General features: G+C 36.5%; 1 pseudogene; it reads left to right on the forward strand.

The window, feature by feature from the left end:
* Positions 1-3,041: 3,041 nt before the first annotated feature.
* LOC120184830 lies at positions 3,042-20,081 on the forward strand (annotated as a pseudogene).
* Positions 20,082-22,973: the final 2,892 nt, after the last annotated feature.

The following is a 22,973-nucleotide window of genomic DNA, read 5'->3' on the forward strand; positions in this document are numbered from 1 at the left end:
GGTTAATTAATAATTTTCATCTAATCAAAATTTATATTACTTGAAAAATATAATATTCAAATTAAAATACTCCTAAAAATAAAAAAAATCTAAAATAATTATTTAATAAAAAATAATAATATTTTATGATGACATCTTTTAACTGAATTTTTTAGGAGGTGTTTGTATCAGTGGGATTCCAATGGAAATGGAATCTACATTCCCATGTTTAGTTGGCCAGGAATCTCATTCCCGGTAATGTTTTATTATCAATAGTAGATTTTTTGAGGTATATTACTGGGAATATCATTACCTCACTTTCCTTAGGTATTTTTTGGATTACCGGCGTTTTGGACTAAAATACCCTTAATTTTTTTTTCAAAAATATCATTTTTCTGTCATTGAATAATAAAAATTCTACGAAGGTTAAAATACAAATTTATCCTTAAATTATTTTAGATTTACAAAAAAAATCTATAATTAAAATTTTATACGAAATTTAGAGGTTAAAATAAAATTTACCCTTTCATTAAACCTTTTTATATCTTCAATTTTGTAAAAAATTATAAATTTTATGAATTTAATTTTTTTAAAGAAAATATATAAATATTTTCCAACTTGTTAAAAAACAAATATATAATAAGGATAATTTGGTCAAATATATATTTCAATAATCTTTTATTCCTTTAACCAAATACGATAATCTTACATTCCTGCTAAACCAACAAAACACAAAATACAACATTTCTAATAATCATATTCCCGATAATATTATATTTCTACTGATAATCTTACATTCCGTGAACGAATCGCACTCACAATTAGAGTGGAAAGACAAAATGAATCCCTTCCCAAAGAAGAATAGACCCCACGGTCCAAGTGAGAATAATAGATGTGCGTTCATATGGTAGTTGGCCGGCCAGTCCAGCCCCACACACAATCTTCACTTTTTCTAAACCCCAAACTCAAATCCATACCTGAAACGTGTAATTCAATTATAAATTAATTATAACACCAAATATTTTTCGGATAAACTACATCAATGATCACTAATGTTTGAATAAGTTTCTATTTTTCTCACTAATATTTCAAAAGTAACAAAATAATTATTAACGTTATCTACTTATAACAAAATGATCACTAACGTTATAGACTTGTAACAAAATAATCATTTTACCGCAATCTCTGTTAAATCGATGACGTGACAACATTAACAAAAAGATTAATATTTAATTTTATCCATAAACTACTGTTAAGCCACGCTTAAACAAACCCTCACCACAATTGTTAAGATCTTTTCTTTCCTTCCTGAAATTTTGATGATTATTACAGATGCCAAGCAGTCTCCATTTGCGTCCCAAAGTATATACTTTATGATTTTCAAAAAGAACAAAAAAAAACACGAATATGTTTATGTACTAGTGAATCTATTAATTATGATGAACCTTGGCGTTTAGTCTTCGATATTAGGGACATTTCAAAGATCGGAAGATATGTCATCAATAGCAGTGAATCCATAAATGTTTTTCGGGGTGGACACATGAATTAATAACAAAAATTTTTTATATGGGGTGGACACAAATAAAATTTCAGGGTGGCCCCCTTCAGTAAAATAAAGACTAACATAAAGAAATTCAGATTCTAAGATGGACACCTTTAATAAAATGAACAATTAACATAGAAATTCAGGTTCCAAGTTGCATGTGCCCACCCTGAGTTCAACCTACATCTGCGAGTGGTCATCAAGCTAATTACTAGAGTGATAAGAATACACAACCATACCTCAAATGTTAATGTTTTCTTATCAGTTCCTACATCAAAGATGGACACTTTTATCTGATTGCTGTCAGCAAATGTCCAACTCTTGGTTTGAATCTTAACCATAGTAACGCACCATAACTGTATGAAATCTTGAAGAGGTCAGACAGGAGAAGAAGAATCACTAACCTTGAATATCCGTGCCCATGAGAATGTCTACAATGCTAGAAAACAGATAGCAAACAGATAGAGAATAGAATAACGAACGATGTAATTTCAAATATCTACAAAATTCAAACAAAGACCCAAGTTGTAAGAAAAATATGATGATCATGTTGACAGTATCCTATAATCGCACACTTTTTATCAAACGAAGTTGTTGACAACTGGGTGAGTTGAATTTGGCCTAAAGCGGACATAGGAGTTCAAAATTTCATTAGAACATGTATGGCGAGGGTTTGTTTAAGTGTGATTTTCATTTTGTAACGAAGGCAACTTGAATATGGTGGGGTGGTGAGGTGTTCGGGAAAAAAGAAATTAGAAAACTTTTAAGGTAAATTAAATATAAAACCACTGTTCAAGTACTTATTTGATGTTTTAACATTAGTTCAGGGGTAAAACTAAATAAAAACTAAATATTAACCTTTTTTAATGTTGTCACATCATTAATTTAATGGGACGAGAGTGGAGTGATTATTTTATCACAAGTCGATAATATTAGTGACCATTTTGTTACAAATCGATAAAATTAATGACTATTGGTGTAGTTTACCTTATTTTTTTATTAATCTTAGATAAATATAAAGTAATATACTTTCAAAGAAAATTCTTAATCATTTGATATTAAACGTTTATAACCCTACCATTCCTAGTGCACCAAATATTTAGGTTAGTGCACCAAATATTTGAAAATAGTAATAATAATAATTATCTCCCAAAACTCTCCTTTAGGGTGTTCAATTGGTCAGTTTGATTAACCGATCGAACCGAATTTTCAAATTTTTATTAACCGAATTTTTTTCTCTTTAACCGTTAACTAAATCAAATTTTTTTCGGTCGTACATATCCAAAGAATAAAATCTTTAAATAGGTCATAGAGTTCCATATCATATTCCGTGACAGACATGGGTATACCCATTAACGGCAGAAAACATTATGTAGTTAATCGAGAATTTTTAAAATTTATGATGAAACTGAGAATCGGGTATAGTTTATGTATGAATGGGGTAATTAACCCAAAAGAAAAACCTACTCCAATATGGGCTATGTTACCGGTTACCCGACCCGACGAAAAATCTATTCAACAACTTCGAAACTAAAACTGCTCCAAAACCCCTGCGAATCAAAGCGAATACTGACGGGGGAAATGGTGGTTTTAATACGGAGACGCCTATTTTGCACCAAGATGACCCAAAACAGCCATCGCCAATGGAGCGTAAAGCAGGTTACAAAATCCAACTTTAACGACTCACTCCAGGAGTTCAAATCCCATCTTTCCTCTTCCGACTTCGTCTCCGTTTCCCTTCAGAACACCGGCTCTTTCTCCGCCTCTTGGAATCAAGAATCGAGTCTCCTCCTATGACACGCCGAAACTGCTTACCTCAAGGCTCTACGCGCCGGCGAACGCTTCCAACTCCTCCAGTTCGCCATCTGCCCCTTTACAATATCTGGCTCCAAAGTCACTGCCCACCCGTGAGTTCTCCACCTTTTTATTTAGAGAAAATAACCTCAGTGACCGAAAATGCCTTATAATATACGATTTTAACCAACTTTTTTTGGATTTGCCAAAATGACCAACAAATTCGCAACGCGAACTCCAATTTCGCAACCCCAGTTTCCAATTTTGCAACGCGAATATGTAAATCGCAACGCGAATATGTAAATCGCAACGCAAATTTGTAAATCGCAACATAGAAGTTAAATTCGCAACGCGATAGTCAAATTTGTAACACAAAAGTCAAATTCGTAACGCGAAACACAATATTATTTTTGCAACACAAATGTAAACAGTATTATCGCAAATCATAACCTAAAACCCTAAATTACAACTCAGTCCCATCTCCATCTCTCACTCTCTACGGCGACATCCGTCCCCATCTCCGACGAAATTCATCTACCTCCATCTCTCAGAGCAACCCTCACAACCATTCACGATCAGAAATGGAAAATCAACCACCGAGGGTTAGTTTTTTAATCTCTTATTTTTATTTTGAAATTTTTGTATTATTATTATATTTTTCTTATATTGATGATAAATTTACTGGTAATTTCAATATATATAAAGATTAACCATTTCACTGAGATTGCTTAGTAAATTCATTTGGTTGCTGCCAATATTGCTAAACTGTTTAGTCTTTAACCATGTGAAGTTAGTATTTGTCTTTATTTTGTCTTTTTGTTGAAGAAATGCAATTCATTCAAGTTTCAATTTGCAGAAGAACAGTTTTTGAAACTTAAATTCGCAACACAAAAATGAAAAATCGCAACACCAAAATCGCAACGCGGTTTTAGTTTCGCGTTGCGATTTTCATTTTCGCGTTGTGATTTTCTCGTTGCGATTTTCATTTTCGCGTCGCGAATTTAAGTTTCAGAAACTGCTCTTATTCTGCAAATTGAAACTTAAATGAATTGCATTACTTCAACAAAAAGACAAAACAAAGACAAATATTAACTTCACAGTGTTGCTAATTTAAGTTTCAAGAATAAACTACTACTCTTTAAGTTGTCCTTGAACCTGCACTAAACCTATATGTTATCCTTTTAAATGTTTATATAAGTGCTTACTTCTGGAATGTTATTTGATGCATTTTGTGAACTATGATGGAATAATGACAACATGTGAATACTGTGCTAGTTTGAAACATATTTGGCTTTGATTTCACTGTTTAATATCATGTCTGTTTATAGTATATAATTTGTAGTTTTTGGTATATCTAATTTGATATGTTTATTGTTTTTGTAGAAATTTTTTTCGGCTGCATTGACCTTAAGGAATAAATTAAGCCTAATCACTAAAATTACGTCGACGCTTACACCTCTACAAAGAAATTTGTTTGAGGATACTTGCTTCGGGCCATGCCTGAAAGTACAACATATGGGTGGAGATGCTATGTTGACACATTTGTTTCTTCAGACCATGACTAACGATTTACCCGAGAGGATACAACGTGGTGATGAAGAGATATGGTTTCATTTTCCTCCGGCACCGGAATATACTTGTTTTGGGCGGGAGGAGTTTTGCTTAATCACTGGTCTACGCTTCGGACACGATGAAGTAACCCGCTACACTAGTCATATCTCCCGCCCATCATGGTTATCTCAGGTTTTTCCTGAGCTGGCAAAGTCGAAGCCGAGTTTACACGTCGACGACATGAAGAGATTATTTGTTAAAGATAGTTTTACTCGGATGGATGACCTTGATGTTATCCGAGTATGCAATTTATTACTTTTGCATGCCAGGTTTTTAGGCAAATAGGGCAGACAACCTATCTCTGAGGACCTAATATTATTGGTAGAGGACCTAAATGCATGGAACTTGTTTTTGTGGGGTTCATATCTATGGAAAGCTACCTGGAAGAAGTTGTCGTCTGCCTTTGAGGACCAAAAAAGTTTGTGGGGTGATGGTTCTAAATACACTTTGACAGGCTTTACTTGGGCCTTTAAGGTAAGAATTTCTATATAATGTTTCCAAAATTATAATTAATTATTTAACAATTACTAATGTTTGTGTATTATATTGTTTTGTAGATTTGGATATTTGAGGCTTTCCCCAGCATGAGGACATATGCGATAAAAAGATCAAATGATATTCCTAGGGCTATTACCTGGAAGAGGATCCGCATGTTGGATTGGGAAGAGTTACTCCCATATACGACGATGAATGATGTAAGTTAACACACAAATAATACCATATATAAACAAGTTATTACTAGTACAAGTTTAACTTTGTTTGAACTTTTATATTGTTAGGAGGCCAACTATCCATTACAGAGGCTGACACCCATAGAGGCTGAGCTTGCCACTGATTGGTGGTAAGCTAGTAAGCGATTTTTTGATGGGACGGATGATGAGCACCCCCCACTTCGAGAGTCATCACCTGATTGACCTCCACCATCACCTATTTCATCACATCATCGAGCCTCTTCTCTACCATCACCTCATGATAGACGACCGACAAAGAGGCCACGAAATTTATCTCCATGTTCTCCACCTCTACGGGATGAGTTAGGGGAGTTACGTGATGAGGTCGGTGCTTTGCGTCATGAGGTCGGTACTTTACGTGAAGATAATGGTGCATGGCGTGATGAGGTTCGGTCTTTACGTGGTGAGGTGGATTTTTTACGCGATGACAATGGTGCGCTACGTGGTGAGGTATCTACTTTACGTGATGAGGTTGCCGCTCTACGCGAGATTGTTTCATCATTGCATAATGAGGTTCATACTCTACGCAATGAGGTAAATTTGTTTAATACTATACTAAAAATACAAATAACTTTTTTCGGCATTATTTATTTATTTATTTACTGATTTATGTATTAATTTATTTTCAGCGGCCCGATAAGGTAGATGCTTTACGTTGGGTTTTTCTTACACGACGGGGTTCACGTATCAGACGTCGTGCACGTGCCATTACGTCTCCGTTCACCCCACTAGTGCCAAGACTCCGTAAAAAGAAGCCCGATGCACCTATCATCATTCAAGAGGCGCCTCCTATCGTTCAAGAGGCCCCTCTCATCATCGAAAAAGCCCCTCCCACAGTTCAAGAGGCCCCTATCATCGTTCAAGAGGTCCCGCTCGCCGTTCAAGAGCCCGATTCACATGGCGTCATATGTCGACATATTGATAAACCCCCTCCCGTGCCCGATATGATAGATGTGAGTTGGCTTTCGTATGTGTTACCGGCCAGTACCATTCCTCAGCAAGAGAGGGAAACAGTACCAAACACAATTACGGATAATACCCTTTGGGCTAAGACCGCAGTTGATTTTTATCTACATGAGCGGAGCAAGGAGTGTTATTCTGACCTATGCCAACTCGACGATGTTATTCATTTGTTTCTTGATCGGTCTTGGTGGGGTATTTTATTAGGGGTTGAAGATAATGGCTATCTCGAAGGGGTGATAAGTCTTATATTCTTCTTATATTGCATTTTGATTAATTTTTTTAATTATTAATAAATTCACTAATATATGTATTTTTTATAAAACAGCATATTGATGCATGAGTGTCACGTCTTCTAATAATAAGGAAATTGAGGAAAGTAAGAAATACTCGATGGACTATTATGCCGACGTCTTTTCACGTAGCTCACTTGAAGGATCCGAGAGATGCTTCATATACGTTGGGTAATGGAAAAGCTAAACTTTATCCTGCGTGGTGGGAGGTCGATAAGGTTAGTATTTATTTTTTGAATATTTTAAAGGTTTTCATAAATTTTATTTGATGTGCGCAATTATTTATGATTGCAGGTGTTTATCCCTGTTTTGGAACATTGTCATTGGCTTCTCGTCGAGATTCAGCTCCTATCCCTGAAGATAATGGTATATGACAACATGTTGAATTACATACCATTGTCTGATATGAGAGATATTATTTGTAAGGGATGGAGCACTCATTTGGCGAAATACTTGGACGCGATTGATTATTGGACTAATTCTGGAAACAAGAAGCCAAAAAAGTTCAAAGTTACAATGATCAGAGACGATACTGCGCCACAACAAACGGAGGGAGCCAGAGGGGATTGTGGTCCTCTTGTATGCATGTGCTTGGAGCGTTTGACGACAAGAAGTAAACACCTTCTACCTCCCATAGATAGAGATAGAGGTGCAGAAAGTTTGCATACCTACATCCGCGTGCTGAAAGTTTGCATAAACAATTGGTAAGTTTGAGCAAGTGTTGTTAACATATATACTCTTTGTTGGTTTGAAAATGTTTGGTTAAGTACCTAGAATTCAATAATTTGTTGTTTGCTGGTTTTAGATGTGTAGAAAGTGTTGTTTGAGCAACTGTTTGGTTTATGCAGGTTATTCCTGACGTGAGCTGTGTGAAATTTATGTATTTGTGCATAAACAACAGTCTGGGGTACACATTTTTTGCTTGTTTAATTGAATTTTACATTGAAAGTTGATTTGTTTAATTGATGAGGAAATAAGAATTATTTGTTGCTTGTTTAATTGATTTGTAAAAGTTGATTTGTTTAATTTGATGTGTAAATAAGAATTATTTTTTTGCTTGTTTAATTGATTTGTTGTTTTAAATTCAATCTGCATTATGTTGAAGGCAAAAAAGACCTGTTGAAGGTACAAATTCGCAACCCGAAAGTCAAATTCACAATGCGAAAGACAAATTCGCAACGCGAAAGTCAAATTCGCGTTGCGATTTTCGGTTTGCGATTTCGCGTTGTGAATTTGACTATCGCAATGCTTATTTCGCGTTGATCGCAACATACAACATCAAGTTATATACAACATCAAACACATTCCAAGCTATAAATACAAGCTAAGGACACTTGAAGAAGCAAGAGAACAACTATCCAAGCAATCAAACACAAGAGAAAATCCCAACATGATAACAACTGAACAGATCATAGCAATGTTCAAACTCAAGTTACTAATGAATGTCTAACTGAAAATGTATGCATTCACACATAAAATACACATAATACAACGTTTGCATTTAAAAATCACCTAAGTTAATAAGTCCCAAAAGGTGAAGCCGGTTGTGATTGTGATTTTGATTTTGATTGCGATTTTGATTTCCTTTTTCTTGGCACCATATGAGCTTTGGATTTTGATGAGGATCCATTTTTTGGTAGAGGAAAAGATGATTGTGATGGCACTGGTGATCCACAAGTCAACCTTGTATGACCACTTTCCTTGCACCGACTACATGTCGATATCCTCTTCTCTTCACCCTTAGACGGTATACGACCATGATTTTTTGGTCGGCCAAGTAGCCTGCTGTCCATGACTGGTGGCAAAACAGTTTGTAAGTCATCTGGTATGTCCCACTCAGAAGGATGTGGACATGGGTAGACTATCTCGGCATAAGTCTGTCGATATATTTCTATAGTGTAGTAATCCATAGCGTATGCGCTTGAATCATCTTGGTTTAGATGAAGAGCAACTTTTATAACATGGCCACACGGATAACCAGATGTTTACCATTTCTTACAACTACACGTCTTTGCATTTAGATCGACAAGCCCATTTAAGTTATTATCCAATACTTCAAACAAAGTGTTTGAACATGGTTCAACTCTCCATGACATTGAGTTCACAACACGTTTCGTTATCTTTTTTCAGTCCATGGTGTAACACGACGTTCCAATGTTCCTGTAAATTTAAATAAATATACTTAGTAAAATATATGATAAGTTACGAATTTAAAGAAATATACCTGCATGGTTTCTTTTCTTGTAGTACCACTGTTGAATAGAGGCTCGAAAAAACTCCATTAACATAGTAATGAGTAATTTCCGGGAATGACGAGTTAGAGCGTTGATTAATTATGCACTATTAGACGTCATGAAACCATATTTTGCTCCAAGTTGATGTACTCTTGACCATTTTTCAAACCCAACATCTTCTAGTGTTTGAGCACATTGAGGCAAAACACGTCTTAAACAATTTATATGCTTATTAAAATCCACTTCCCGATAAGCTTTTACAGCCTTCCAGTATGTCCATTTGTGATTTTTTATACCAGCAGACCTTGATTTTAGATTTCTGTACAAATGAACACCACAAAGTCCATGAAAAGCATCTGGGAAACACCTTCTAACATCGTTGTCAATTGAGTTTGCCCTATCGGATATGATTGTCAGATTGCTAATAGGACCTATCCAATCCCTAAGATGCCCCATAAACCATGTCCATGAATCAGATATTTCAGATTTGCCAACCCTGTAAGCTATTGGCAGTATCCCATTGTTAGCATCCATGGCTACTGCTAATAAGTTTACTTCAAGGTATTGACCTTTCAAATGTGCTCCGTCAACTATAATAACTGGGCGCATGCAAGTAATAAACGAACGAATCTACAAAATCATATACACAAGAAATATAATCATTTAAATGTGAAATGCATGCAACTAACAAAAATGAGTCAACAAAATTATAATTATTTACTAACCGCAGCACCAATGGCGATAAACAGCAACTCAAAGCGTCCATCTCTATCTGTTTTGATATGAGTTACCGACCCAGGATTATTCAGCTTTAAATTGTGACAATAAGCCGGCAGTTGGGAAAACGATGCTTTTGGCGACCCCATAAACAATTCCAATGCATAACATTTGGCTCTCCAAGCTTGAGAATATGAGATATTAATCTTGAACCGAGCATTCATGTCAGTCATAATTTCATGTCCCAGATATACCCTTCCTTTCAAACACATTAACTCAGCCAGAAAACCACCCAACACCTTTTTGTTTACCTGTCTATGGTGAGGAAAAACTTGGGTTCTTGAACATATATGTTTATCAATAAAAAGTCCTAACTTGAAACATTTCACAATCTTTTATCCTCTTTGCAATCATACACCACGTACAGTTTTTGTCAATCATACACCTTGTTTCGAAACGATCTTTGCTTGATTTGTTAACTTTTAGTTGATAGCCATCTTCCACACATTTCATATACAAACTTATCTTCAAGTCTTCCTTTGTATCAAAACAATCATCTTACTTGATACGAATAACTTTTGTGTAACAATCATCTGCTATCTTTACCAACTCTTCTTCCGGTATCTGAAGTAATTCTGGCATATTCCAGTTATACTCCCGTGGCATTTTCTTCTTTTTCTTTTCTTCGGGGACTTCTTCTTCTTTTTCTTCTTCTTCAGGGTTATATGAATTACAGAATGGATGTTCAACATGTTCATTCACAGCCGTAACTTCCTCCTCATTATCATCAACAACATCTTCCTCGACAGCGGTTGTTTCATCATCAAAATTTGGGTATTGACCAATATCAAAATCATTACATGCAGGGTCTGTTTCTTCTTCCATCATATCATCAAAATCTGAGTATTGACCAAGATCAAAGTCCGGGTATTGACCAATATCAAATTTCGAATACTGACTAGTACTCATAATTTTTTCTGTTGGCTCATAATCGTCTAACAGGTCAATACGAAAACCGGAATTTGGTGCTGAAAGTTGATTGGGATTTGGATTAGGAAAAGGTTGTAGGTTTTGAGATTGTGTTTGACATTGTGTTTGGTATTGGAAATGTGGTGAAATAAAATTTTCTTGGTGATGAAATTGTGGTGGAACCATTAAATTTTGAAGATGATAACAACGTTGTACATTGTGAGCACCATAAACTGGGGTTGAAGAACTTAGTTGATTACTACCCGCTACTGACCCAAATTCACTACTTCTAGGTTCAACAACATACAATGTAACATCATCTTCTTGCGAAACACTAATATAAGCAATGAATCGTTCAACATCTCCATTGTCGGTTAATAAATAAACTTTACCTTTTCTCTGATAAGATAGCCTAAATATACTTAGAGGCTCTAAATTCAATTTCTTTGCAACACGTAACATTAGAGTTTCATAAGTTAACTTTTTTAATGATAGTTTTAGTTGAAGATTCATGGGTAAATGCACATATTGTAAAACACCATGAACATTCTCCCATGACCCTCCAAAACACAAATTTATCCAAACATGATCAACATTAGATGATTTCATTCTACAAATTGTAAATTAATTTACTAAACAAACGAGCTATAAACTAGATATCATTGAAAAACATACCTTTATTAAGTTGATAGTTGATAATTTGGGAGAGAAATCATTGAAAAATTATATAGAAATAAAATTATGTAAAAAAAATTAGAGATGGGGAAGGATGTCGTTGGATATAGGAACGGATGTCGTCGGATAGAGTGATAGATGGAGATGGAATGAGTTAAGATTTAGGGATTTAGGTTATGAGTTGATGCTGCTGCGTTGTTATCTACCCAAAACATTTGTGTTGCGAAACTAAAACCTGTTGCGAAATTAAATTCGTGTTGCGAATTCGAAAATCTAGTTGCGAATTTGAAATTCAGTTGCGAATTTGACTATCGCGTTGCGAATTTGACTTCTGTGTTGCGATTTACATATTCGCGTTGTAAAATTGGAAACTGGGTTGCAAAATTGAAGTTCGCATTGCGAATTTGTTGGTCATTTTGGCAAATCCAAAAAAAGTTGGTTAAAATCGTATATTATAAGGCATTTTCGGTCACTGAGGTTATTTTCTCTTTTATTTATATGATGATTCATTTTGTCTTTGAAAAGAAATGCCTTTTAAGTTTCCGGTAAATTGAAGGTGATAACTAGAAGTTGAAGTTTTAGCTATGAGAAATTTCAGAATTACCTTACGGGGTGAAATTTTAGGTTCAAAGAATTAGCTTTTACTTGATCTTTATTAAGTTTTTGCTTTTGTTTCTTCCATTTTAGCTCTTATTTTTTTTAATTGTCATTGCAGATATAATTTCCATTTGTTCCCAAGAGATTAATTAAAAATTGGGATGCCTTCCTACAGTTTTTCATGTCAAACTTCTTATTTGACAGCTATGGCTGGGCGAGGTTTCGATTTTAATGACTGCATATATGATGGTAAGATATTATTTTCTTTGCTTTTTGAACGCTTCCATTGCTGATATGTTATTTGGAACATGGTGAGAATTGACAAAACTCTGTGAAGAACTTGTGTATTATGTGCAATTGTGCATTACCACATAATTTCAAAGGAATTATATTTAGGATATAAATTCTCTGTGGAATTTTGAGCTAAGACAAAAGAGTTTCTTCGTTTTTTGTAGGTGTATCATACTTATCCAAAGCACAAGAGTTGGTAGCAAAAATTTGAATTGGTTGCTGTAAATCATGAACCTTCTTCTTCCCCGCCAACTATTGCTGATACAGTATTTGTAGAAAGGGTTAGATCTCGTATTAAGCATTGGAAAAAAGCCTGCAAGGACTCCTCAAACATAAAGATAGATGGTAAATGATGTTGTATCAGATGTTGGCTTATTTAATATCTTTTTCACCATTTCCTATTTGCTCATATTGTTTACTTTTTTGATGGCAGATACTCTTATAAAATCTCTGAGAAAACTTGTCTCAGGGGGTGAACTATATGGCTCTAGGCCGAGCATGACAATAGATGTTTGCAGTGAACGTCAAGTTCAACTTGTATCAGAGGTAGATTTGCCTAATATCTCATGTTATGCAGTTATGGGAAATTGCAAATTTTGGGCTTTTCTTTTGTGATTAAAATCCTGGAATTTCTTAATACTTAATAGATGTTAAGAGAGTTCTCCGATGACCTTGTTGCTTTAAAAATCCCAACAAAGGGTGGAGGTACCCAGGCAATTCGTGTTGTTTTAACAAGTTCAAAAGAAGACAAGAGTCTTTTTGAGTGTTAAGAAACTGTATATGAAAGAAATGTATTGAATTCACGTATTTTGCATTTACAATCATACTAGCTTTATAGCTAGAGTCAAGCTATCAACCACTTAACCGACTAACAATATTTGGCGCCTAAACTAACTGATTGCCAAAGCCATGCTATAATACATGCATGTACACAGTATGCTATAGTCTAACATTCTCTCTACTCTTTTTATTTCTTCCCTTAATCGACTCTACACCCCTGGCATCACACATATACTGTGACGAAACTCCTCAAAAGCTGACTTTGAGAGAGGTTTTGTAAAACCATCTGCTATTTGATGTGCAGCTGGTATGTAGTTGATCTTCAGCAGTCCTGCAGCTACCTTCTCTCGGACAAAGTGAATGTCAAGATCTATATGCTTCGCCTGTGCATGATACATGGGATTAGCGCTCATAACCACTGCTCCGGTGTTGTCACACCATATCACCGGCTCCCTCCGTTGTTGAATCCCTAGGTCTGCAAGCAAAGAACTTGTCCATGTAACTTCAGCAGCAGCATCAGCAAGACACTTGTATTCTGCCTCCATCGTGGACCGAGACACCGTTTTCTGTTTCTTTGAGCACCACGCAACAAGACATTTCTCAACGAACACACCATAACCGGAAATTGACCGTCGATCATCAATGTTTGCTCCCCAGTCTGCATCTGCAAAAGCTGACACAGACAATTCTGCCTCACTTGCTTGGAACATCAACCCATAATTCACAGTTCCAACCAAGTATTGAAGTATACGCTTGACTGCAAGCCAATGTGGTTCACGTGGTGCATGCATGAATTGTGCCACCTTACCAACATTGTAGGCTAAATCCGGACGTGTATGGAACAGATAGAGCAAGGAGCCAACTATGCTGCGATACTCACTTTCATTTGACACCAGCTCCCCAGCATCTTTTGACAATTTCGATGCTAGTATCATCGGTGTGGAACATGCAGCTGCACCTGCCATACTAGTTTTCTCAAGCAGTTCCAACAAAAAAAATTTCTGATTCAAAAATAGAGAGCCACGAGAGCGATGCACTTCAATCCCCAAGAAAAAACGAAGTGCACCAATGTCCTTGAGAGAAATTTTTTCACTAAGCAGCCTCACTACTTCTTGAATCTCACAAGATGAGTGTCCAGTGATGACTATGTCATTAACATAGACCAATACATATATGTCACCAGTACCTCGTTTACAGACAAACAACGACGAATCTGCTCGAGATGCTGTAAATCCAATTTGCACGAGGCTATCCCGGAGCTTGGCATGCCAGTTCCTAGGTTCCTGACGCAATCCATATAACGCCTTCTGAAGCTTGCAGATGAGGACATATCCATCTTCAGCAAGTTGCACAAAACCTGGCGGTTGTTGCATGAACACATCCTCAGAGAGGTCTCCATTGAGGAACGCATTATTAATGTCAATGTGCCTCAACTCCCAGTCATTTGAAACCGCTAGTGTCAACACAACATTAAGGGAAGAAAACTTAACAACTGGGCTGAACGTATCAAGGAAATCATACCCTGGAACTTGTGAGTAGCCTTTTGCAACCAGTCGCGCCTTATAGCGATGTATGGAGCCATTTGGATTTCATTTCAGTTTAAACAACCACTTACACCCAATTGGAGTACGCCTTTCTGGTAATTTCACCAACCTCCACGTGTCGTTTCTTTGAAGAGCCTCTACCTCAGCCTGAACTGCCTCCTTCCAATTAGTCGACTGCAACGCCTCTTGGATTGTGGAAGGTGTATCATTGTCAAAATGAGTGGAGTATGCTTTAGGTTTAAAAACTCCACATTTACTGCGTGTCTTCATTGGATGATGATTCCCTCTAGTTGATAGAGTAGTTGATGTACTCTGTACATTATTGGCCAAGTCCAATTCTTCAATCACAGGACTGGTATTCGCATTATTCAAATCATTTGCACCAGGATAAGTGGCCCCAATAATATTATAATTACCATTATTTTCCAACGAATGCAATGTGGAGTCATCATAGGCGGATACTTTGCCGAGCGGTGTGACCCCAACATCATTGTCACCCGTTGAATTAGAGTGCAATGTGGACATAACTCTAAGCGTTGTGGCTCCATTTGTAGTATGACGAGTGGCCCAAGCGGCTCAACTCCACTAGCATCAAGCACGACACTCGATGTGGCCCCAACACCGTTTGCTCGGTTATTTCCCGTTGAAGAAGGAGAATACACTCCAAGCCGCATGGCCCCACCATGTGCGACATTATCATAAGTGGCCATCTCTCCAAGGGCAGCATTATCACGAGCTTCATGTGCATTCAACACTCCAAGACCATTATTATCACCATGCGCACTATCTTCAACCGGTGTGGCCCCATTATTATCACCATGCGCATGACAAGTGACCCCAACCTCATGTGCATCATTCTGAATAATTTCAATTGGCACGGCTCCATGAATATTATAATTGTTAAGTGGAGTGGTTGCATGTGCGTCATCACTAGTGGCCCCAACATGCGCATTATTGTGTGCAAGTTCCATCAGCATGGCTCCATTGGTCCCATGTGCATTTTCATGCGCATTATGGGCATGTATTATTCCAAACGGCAAGATTCCATTATTATTATAATACACATTGTCTCCATGCGCATTATCATGCGCACTGTCTCGGTAGCCGGTTGAAGTGGAATGCGGTGTGGCCCCGGTAATAGCATGGCTGTGCATATTAGACATGTCCTCTTGCCCCACCACATTCTGCGCATTCTCTTGAATAATGGTTGGTGCAGCATCACTAATCCACTTCCTCACATCTGCAACAACTGGAATATCACGTGAACAAGAAGCTTGTGCATGATGTGGACGACATGCAGTAGTTTTATCTGCAAATGGAAAAACCTTTTCATTAAATACAACATGTCTAGAGATATAAACTCTACCATTACTTGCCAGACACTGATAGCCCTTGTGTTTAGGACTAACTCCAAGGTATGTACAAGACTGAGATAGAAAGCACAATTTGTGATTCTGAAAGGGCCTTAGGTGCGGGAAACACTGGCAACCAAAGACCTTCAGTGAAGCAAACTCTAGTTTCTTCTGGTACAGCTTCTCGTATGGAGTCATTCCTCCAAGCACCACCGTGGGAAGGCGATTGATCAAATGAACAGCAGTCACAAATGCATATGACCAATACTGCATAGGTAAGGATGCTTGAGCTAGTAGAACAAGTCCTAACTCAACAACATGGCGATGCTTACGCTCAACGACTCCGTTCTGCTCAGACGTATGAGGACAAGTCAGTCGATGCACTATCCCTGATCTGGCAAGCAACACAGGAAACACTCGGTACTCTCCACCCCAATCTGACTGAAAAACTTTGATTTTACTGCCAAATTGATTTGCTACCAATTTTTTGAACAGATGAAACACATCAACAGCTTGCGCTTTGTCTTTCAGTAGATAAAGCCAAGTAAATCGGGTAAACGCATCCACAAAGGTTACATAATAGCGAAAGCCATTGGAAGCAATGTGAGGAGGTCCCCACAAGTCTGAAAAAACTAATTCAAAAGGTGCAGTGTACTCTGTTTTAGATGAAGAAAAAGGGAGTTTATGACTTTTTCCCATAAAGCAAGCCACACACGTTTTATTAACATCAATATCAAGTTTTACATCAAGCTCTTTGGCAATTTTACTTAAAGCAAAACTAGCTGGATGTCCTAAACGTCGATGACATAGCTCAGACTGAGTCATATCTGAAGTTGCAAGATGAACTGCAACACCACAACCTTCTGTACTGAAATCACTAAGAGAAAACCTATACAACCTTCCTTTCTCTTCACCTTGCAGAAGAAATCGCCTTAGAGAATTCATCACGAACAAAGCACTTCTCAGCATGAAATTCAAGGTAAACTTTATTATCCCTAGCAAGCTTAGAGGCCGAAAGCAAATTCTTAGTTATGTGAGGCACATGCAACAATTCAGTCAAGATTAGAGTTCTTGAAGAAGCAGAGGAAACAACCACATTACCAACATTATGAATATCAACAGAAACTCCATTGCCAACAGTATGTTTACCTGGTCCTCTAAACTCAGCAGGGTTCGAGACATTCGCAGCATCTGGTGTAATATGATGTGTAGCTCCAGAATCCACCACCCAATGATCACTGGACCTGGAGACCGTATTAGCTTGCAAATTACCTGCTGTCTGAGAATGAACTTTACAGTATTCACATCCCAGGTTTGAAGTTTCAGTAGCAGAGTAGTGTGCATTGGCATACTGTCCTTTATGAGTTTGAGACTCAGATGAAACACACATAAATTCTTCATCATAACGATGCCAGCATCGATCAACCAAGTGACCGAGCTTGCCACATAGCTGACATTGAATCTTAGTTCGTCCTCGACCTCGACCTCGACCGCCTGTCCTGTTTGTAAACGATGAGCGTGAAGAGTTAGAGTCACGTCGTCCATTAGCAGAGGAATCATGATCTTCTACTCTCTCAGCAACATTGGCTGCCATAGGAGCATAATCAAACTGCTCTTCGAACCCGGCCAACTGTGCTTCAACATCTAATAGAACGGTGTAAAGGCTGTCCAAGGACAGTGTTTCCTTCATCGTAGTGATAACCGCCATAAACGGTTAATACTCCCTGGGCAATCCTTTCAAGATACTGGCAACATGTCCAACATGCGAAACTGCACTACCACACGAGGCAAGTGCGTCACATACCTCTTTTACACGAGTGAGATACACTCGCATGCTATCATTTCCCTTCCTAAGCGACTGCAACTTGCAGTGCAAACTCATAGCAGTCGTCGTGGATCTGCTCGCAAAAGGCTGTTGCACAACACTCCACACTGCAGCTGCAGATTCGGCACCAACAAAATGAGGAAGAATATGAGAGCTAATGGTTGACAGGAGCCACGAAGCAAGCGCACTATCCTGCGCAACAAAATCCTCAAATGCATCATTGACACGAATCGCACCGGTATCATCAAGAATCGTCTCCGGTGGTGATTATAGAGCTCCGGTCAACAAGTGCTCAAGACGGTGACTCCTTACCGTGAGCAGAATTTGCTGCTTCCACAGAAGGTAGTTCATCTCATCAAGAACAACGCTGATTTTCTTGTGAGAGAAGCTCGTGCTTATGGATGACTCCATTGAAACACCAAGGAAGAATGCGCAGCAAGAGTTTTTCAAGAAACCCCAAGACCAATGGCGAAAGATACCATGTTAAGAAACTGTATATGAAAGAAATGTATTGAATTCACGTATTTTGCATTTACAATCATACTAGCTTTATAGCTAGAGTCAAGCTATCAACCACTTAACCGACTAACAATATTTGGCGCCTAAACTAACTGATTGCCAAAGCCATGCTATAATACATGCATGTACACAGTATGCTATAGTCTAACATTGAGGTAGCAAATAACTCTTAATCCTTGATCACAATGAGTGGCTTGATTCTTTCTAAACTCTGTAAATGAGGATCTTGATTAACAGAAAGAGCTTCAGAACATTGAAGAGGAACAAAACAAGAAAATGAGAGGATTTCGAGAGGTGATTGAATTGATATCCGCTTCGCAGAAACCTGTTGTCTCTCAAAATACCATTAATGGTAAAAATTCCACTACTTTTAAATCATTTCATGCATATTTATGTTTTAGATTAATGTTGGCCTAAACAATAACTTGGTCCTGCAGATTTTTCAGTTATTCATTCAAAATTCATATCTCCACTTCCTCTCAATATGGATGAGTTTCTTCATTCTTTACGATCAGTTTTTCCCCATATATTTGATATTAACCATATGATGAAGAAAATTGGTCCTCTAGAAAACGTGACCAGCATACCTGCTGCCATATCTTACCTCAAGAATCGTTTCTTTGCTCCCATTGAAATGGAACTTTCCCATGGAGGTTAGTTTCTCCCTATTTATGTTATGAAGCTGATTTTCATAAATTTCTACTTTCATTATTGTCTACTTGGTTATGTATCACCATGTTATTGTCCATGCTTCACATTTATGTCTTTTGTACATCATGTTGTGTTTTTTAGCTTTGTCAGATGAAAGCAAGATTTACGGGCAAACTGTCGTGAGAATGTTATTTGTTTGCAAAATTGTGCTCTGTACTGAAGGTCAATCCCGGTGCTAGTGATGGAAATGTTCTCTCCTTGATGGGTATGCGATCGACTTCAGATCATCTTCTGGAAGCTGCGAAGAATCACTTGATGGAGGTATCAGAATTCAGACAAATAGTCTAAGAAAAGTAGACTGCAAGGATTTAGTTTTCTTGTGGGGATTTAGGGATAGGTTGTCTGCCCGAATGCTTAAGAGCCTGCTTCAAGGATCGCATGATGTTTTCTCTGGAGAATTTGATGTCTGTTTAATTGATAAGAGCTGTGCCGTATTGGTTTTCATGCAACCTAAATTTATCTCAAGCTTTCCTGGATGTAATGAGCAGCGAAGGAATCAGTGGATCGTTAAGGGAATTGGTCTCAGAAGGCTTAAGGGCAGCAGATTATGAGACATACAAGAGGACCTGTAGGTTGGGTTTATGGGAGACAGATTTAGCAAGTTCCTTAGACAAAGCCTCCGCAATGCCTGATCACTTTTCTCAGAGTGGTCCAGAAACAAAGCCATCGGAGATTTTCTGGTGCAAGGACTTGATTATTAATTTGGACGATTTATGAGGTTTCAGTGCTCGGGGATGATATTTGTATTTGCAGCAGCTGAGTAGTAGGCTTAGAGTTGATATTAACCTTGCTACAAATCTGATGCGAACCTTCAAGGCGTGATCATTGATTGTATGCGATGCCGTTATTTGAAGAAGACAAATTCTTCTTGTAGACCACTAGCCTGGATTGCCGCGGTATATCCGGAGCCAGATTGTCCAATATTTGGTATTGTTTTCCTTGTATGCTATGCTAACACTTATCATATTTGAAATCAAATGCATGTTTTTCTTTTGAGGCTTAGATAATGAAAGTTACAATTTTGGAGGGAGGAAACCCAGTTTTTCTTCAGCTTTGAAACTGAACACCTATGTTCCCAAGTTCGACGTTGGACGAAAGGAAAGTTCCATATATATGTGTTCCCTTGCACCCGCTTATACAATGACAGTGTATCATTCATCAATAATTAGCGGGATACCTTTTGTTCATAGTTTCAAATATATATATATATATATATATAACACTTGGTTATGCATTGATTTTAATCTATAAACCTTTTCATTTGGATTTTAAAGTGATTATTTTTACGTAAATGATTGCATTAAAACAAAACCTCGGGGACTATTGATGAAATTTATACTGAAACAACCAAGAGATCGAACTGCACTTAGGGGTGTTCAAAATTCGGTTTTAACCACATTAACCGACCGAACCGAATTAGTTCAATTAATTCGGTCGGGGAACGGTTAATGATTTTTTTGAAATTCGGTTAACGGTTAATTCGGTTCGAAATAGGTTAATTAACCGAATTAACCTTTAAATATAATTATATTAAGAGACTCAGCCGACCCAATCTATTTAAAACCCATTTATTTTTTAGAATTTCAAATTTGTTGGTTTTTTAAACTAAATTGATAGATACAAATATCTTATTTTAATATAATGTTTGAATCAAATTAATTAGATATTATTTAAATTAATTGTAAACTTTTTTTAATTAAAAAATATTAAATTAGAAAATTCTAAAAAAATTCGGTTAATTCAAAAATTAATTGAATTAACCGAAATTTGGTTCGGTTAACGGTTAAAGAAAAAAAGTTTGGTTAATTCGGTTAAGGGTATTTCAGTTCGGTCGGCCACTGTTTTAACCGAATGAACACCTCTAACTACATTGGAAAAGGGTAATATATAGTGTGTTTTTTTTGGGATATTGTTATGATATAGTCGAAGTTTACCTTTTAAGGATAAGTTTGGATGGGGGATTGTGAGATTACCGGGGGGAAATTTTTTTCCCAAATGTGATTCTCCCGTTTGGATTGCAAAGATTCTCAACCCTCGGTAATAAGCCATTCCCAACAATGGCATTTTGGGAGCTTATTACCGGTAATGTGATTCCCCCCAATCCCTTAGGTATTGTTACATTCCCGGCGTTTTGGACTAAAATGTCCTTAACATATTCCCCCCCCCAAAAAAATAGCATTCTTCTATCGTTGAATAAAAAAAATTCTACGAAGATTAAATTGTAAATTTATCCTTAAACTATTTTAGATTTAAAAAAAATCATAATTAGAATTTTATATGAAGTTCAGAGGTTAAAACAAAATTAAACCCTTTCATTAAACCTATTTATCTTTTAAATTTTGTAAAAAAAATATATAAATTTTATGAATTTAAAATTTTTAAAGAAAATATATAAATTAAAAATAGTAAAATTATATATTTTCTATGATCTTTTATACAAATATTTTTATTTGAATATTTACAATTCAACTTGTTAAAAAAATCAATATATAATAAGGACAATTTAGTAAAATATACATTCCAATAATCTTTTATTCCTTTAATCAAACATTGTAATCTTACATTCCTGCTAAACGAACCAACACAACAATGCAACGTTCCCAGTAATGTATTAGGTAATATTACACTCCGATAATCTTATTTCCGGAGGTAATGCTACATTCCATGAATCAAACACACCCTTATATTGTAATTCTATATTATGGAGTGATTGAAAAGGATTAATACCTCTTTTAGCTTCGTGCCTTAGCGAATGTAATGTCTTACTCAATGAGTCATTAAATATCATTAAATTAAAAAAATCGATGCACAAACTAAAAATATAACAAAAATTACTCAATGAGTCATTAAATTAAAAAAAATGTAACCAAAATATAGGTACGTTGATAACATAATTTCTCAATAAATATAAAGATGTATAGTTTCATATACTTGATAATTTAAATAGCTCTAATTTTATTATTTTAGTCTAATAATTTATTAGAAAATTATAAATACTCGGATTTTTTTAATCCTAATTAAATATCATTAACAACAACAATAAATATTCTTCCTTTTTATTAAGATATAGTGTCTACGTAATCAACATCCCTCCTTACCAAATAAAGAGAACACATATCAATAGTATTATAGCAATATATAAACTATGATATAACAATTGTATTTGAAATTAAACTAAAGAGATTGAACAATTCATCAGTTTTGTCACCTAAACAATTCTGTTTATTTTTTAACGACGAATGACCAAAATAAATCTAGAACATAATGTTAGATATAATTTTAAGAAAGAATAGTTAAGTGGCCGGAACAAAACAAGCAGAATACTTGGTGACTAGACACGTAGTTTACCCTATTATCTTTTTGGCAAGAAAAAATGCAAAGGCAGGCTTGGGAAATGGGAGCTCACGTAGCATGATAGCAAAGGAGGGCTGGGATTAGGCAAATTGACAAAAAAAATCACCGTATAAATAAAATATTATCTGTCAGTCACTATTTTTTTTAAATATTGCTCGATCTAATAAAAAAATCACGTAGCATGATAGCCAAAAACCGTTGACACCCGATAAAATTACAGATACCACTGGAAGGCGTATTCACAGGGATACGCCTTATCGGAGTTTTCTGAAAACCCTGGAAGACGCATCCCATGGGGCGTGCATTCCCCCTCCCGCCCCGATTTCCCGCCTTCCCCCTCCCGCCCTAATTTTCCGCCAAATTATCCCTCCTATTTCCACAACCAACTGCCTATATAAACCCCTCTCTCAACTCACATAAATCACACCTAAATATATCTCATTCCTATCTATTTTCAATCTAGTAAGATATAATTGACTTTATAATTTATTATT

Source organism: Hibiscus syriacus, unplaced genomic scaffold (genome assembly GCF_006381635.1).
Source record: "Hibiscus syriacus cultivar Baekdansim isolate YM2019G1 unplaced genomic scaffold, ASM638163v2 tig00003969_pilon, whole genome shotgun sequence".
In the NCBI taxonomy this organism is placed as follows: domain Eukaryota; kingdom Viridiplantae; phylum Streptophyta; class Magnoliopsida; order Malvales; family Malvaceae; genus Hibiscus; species Hibiscus syriacus.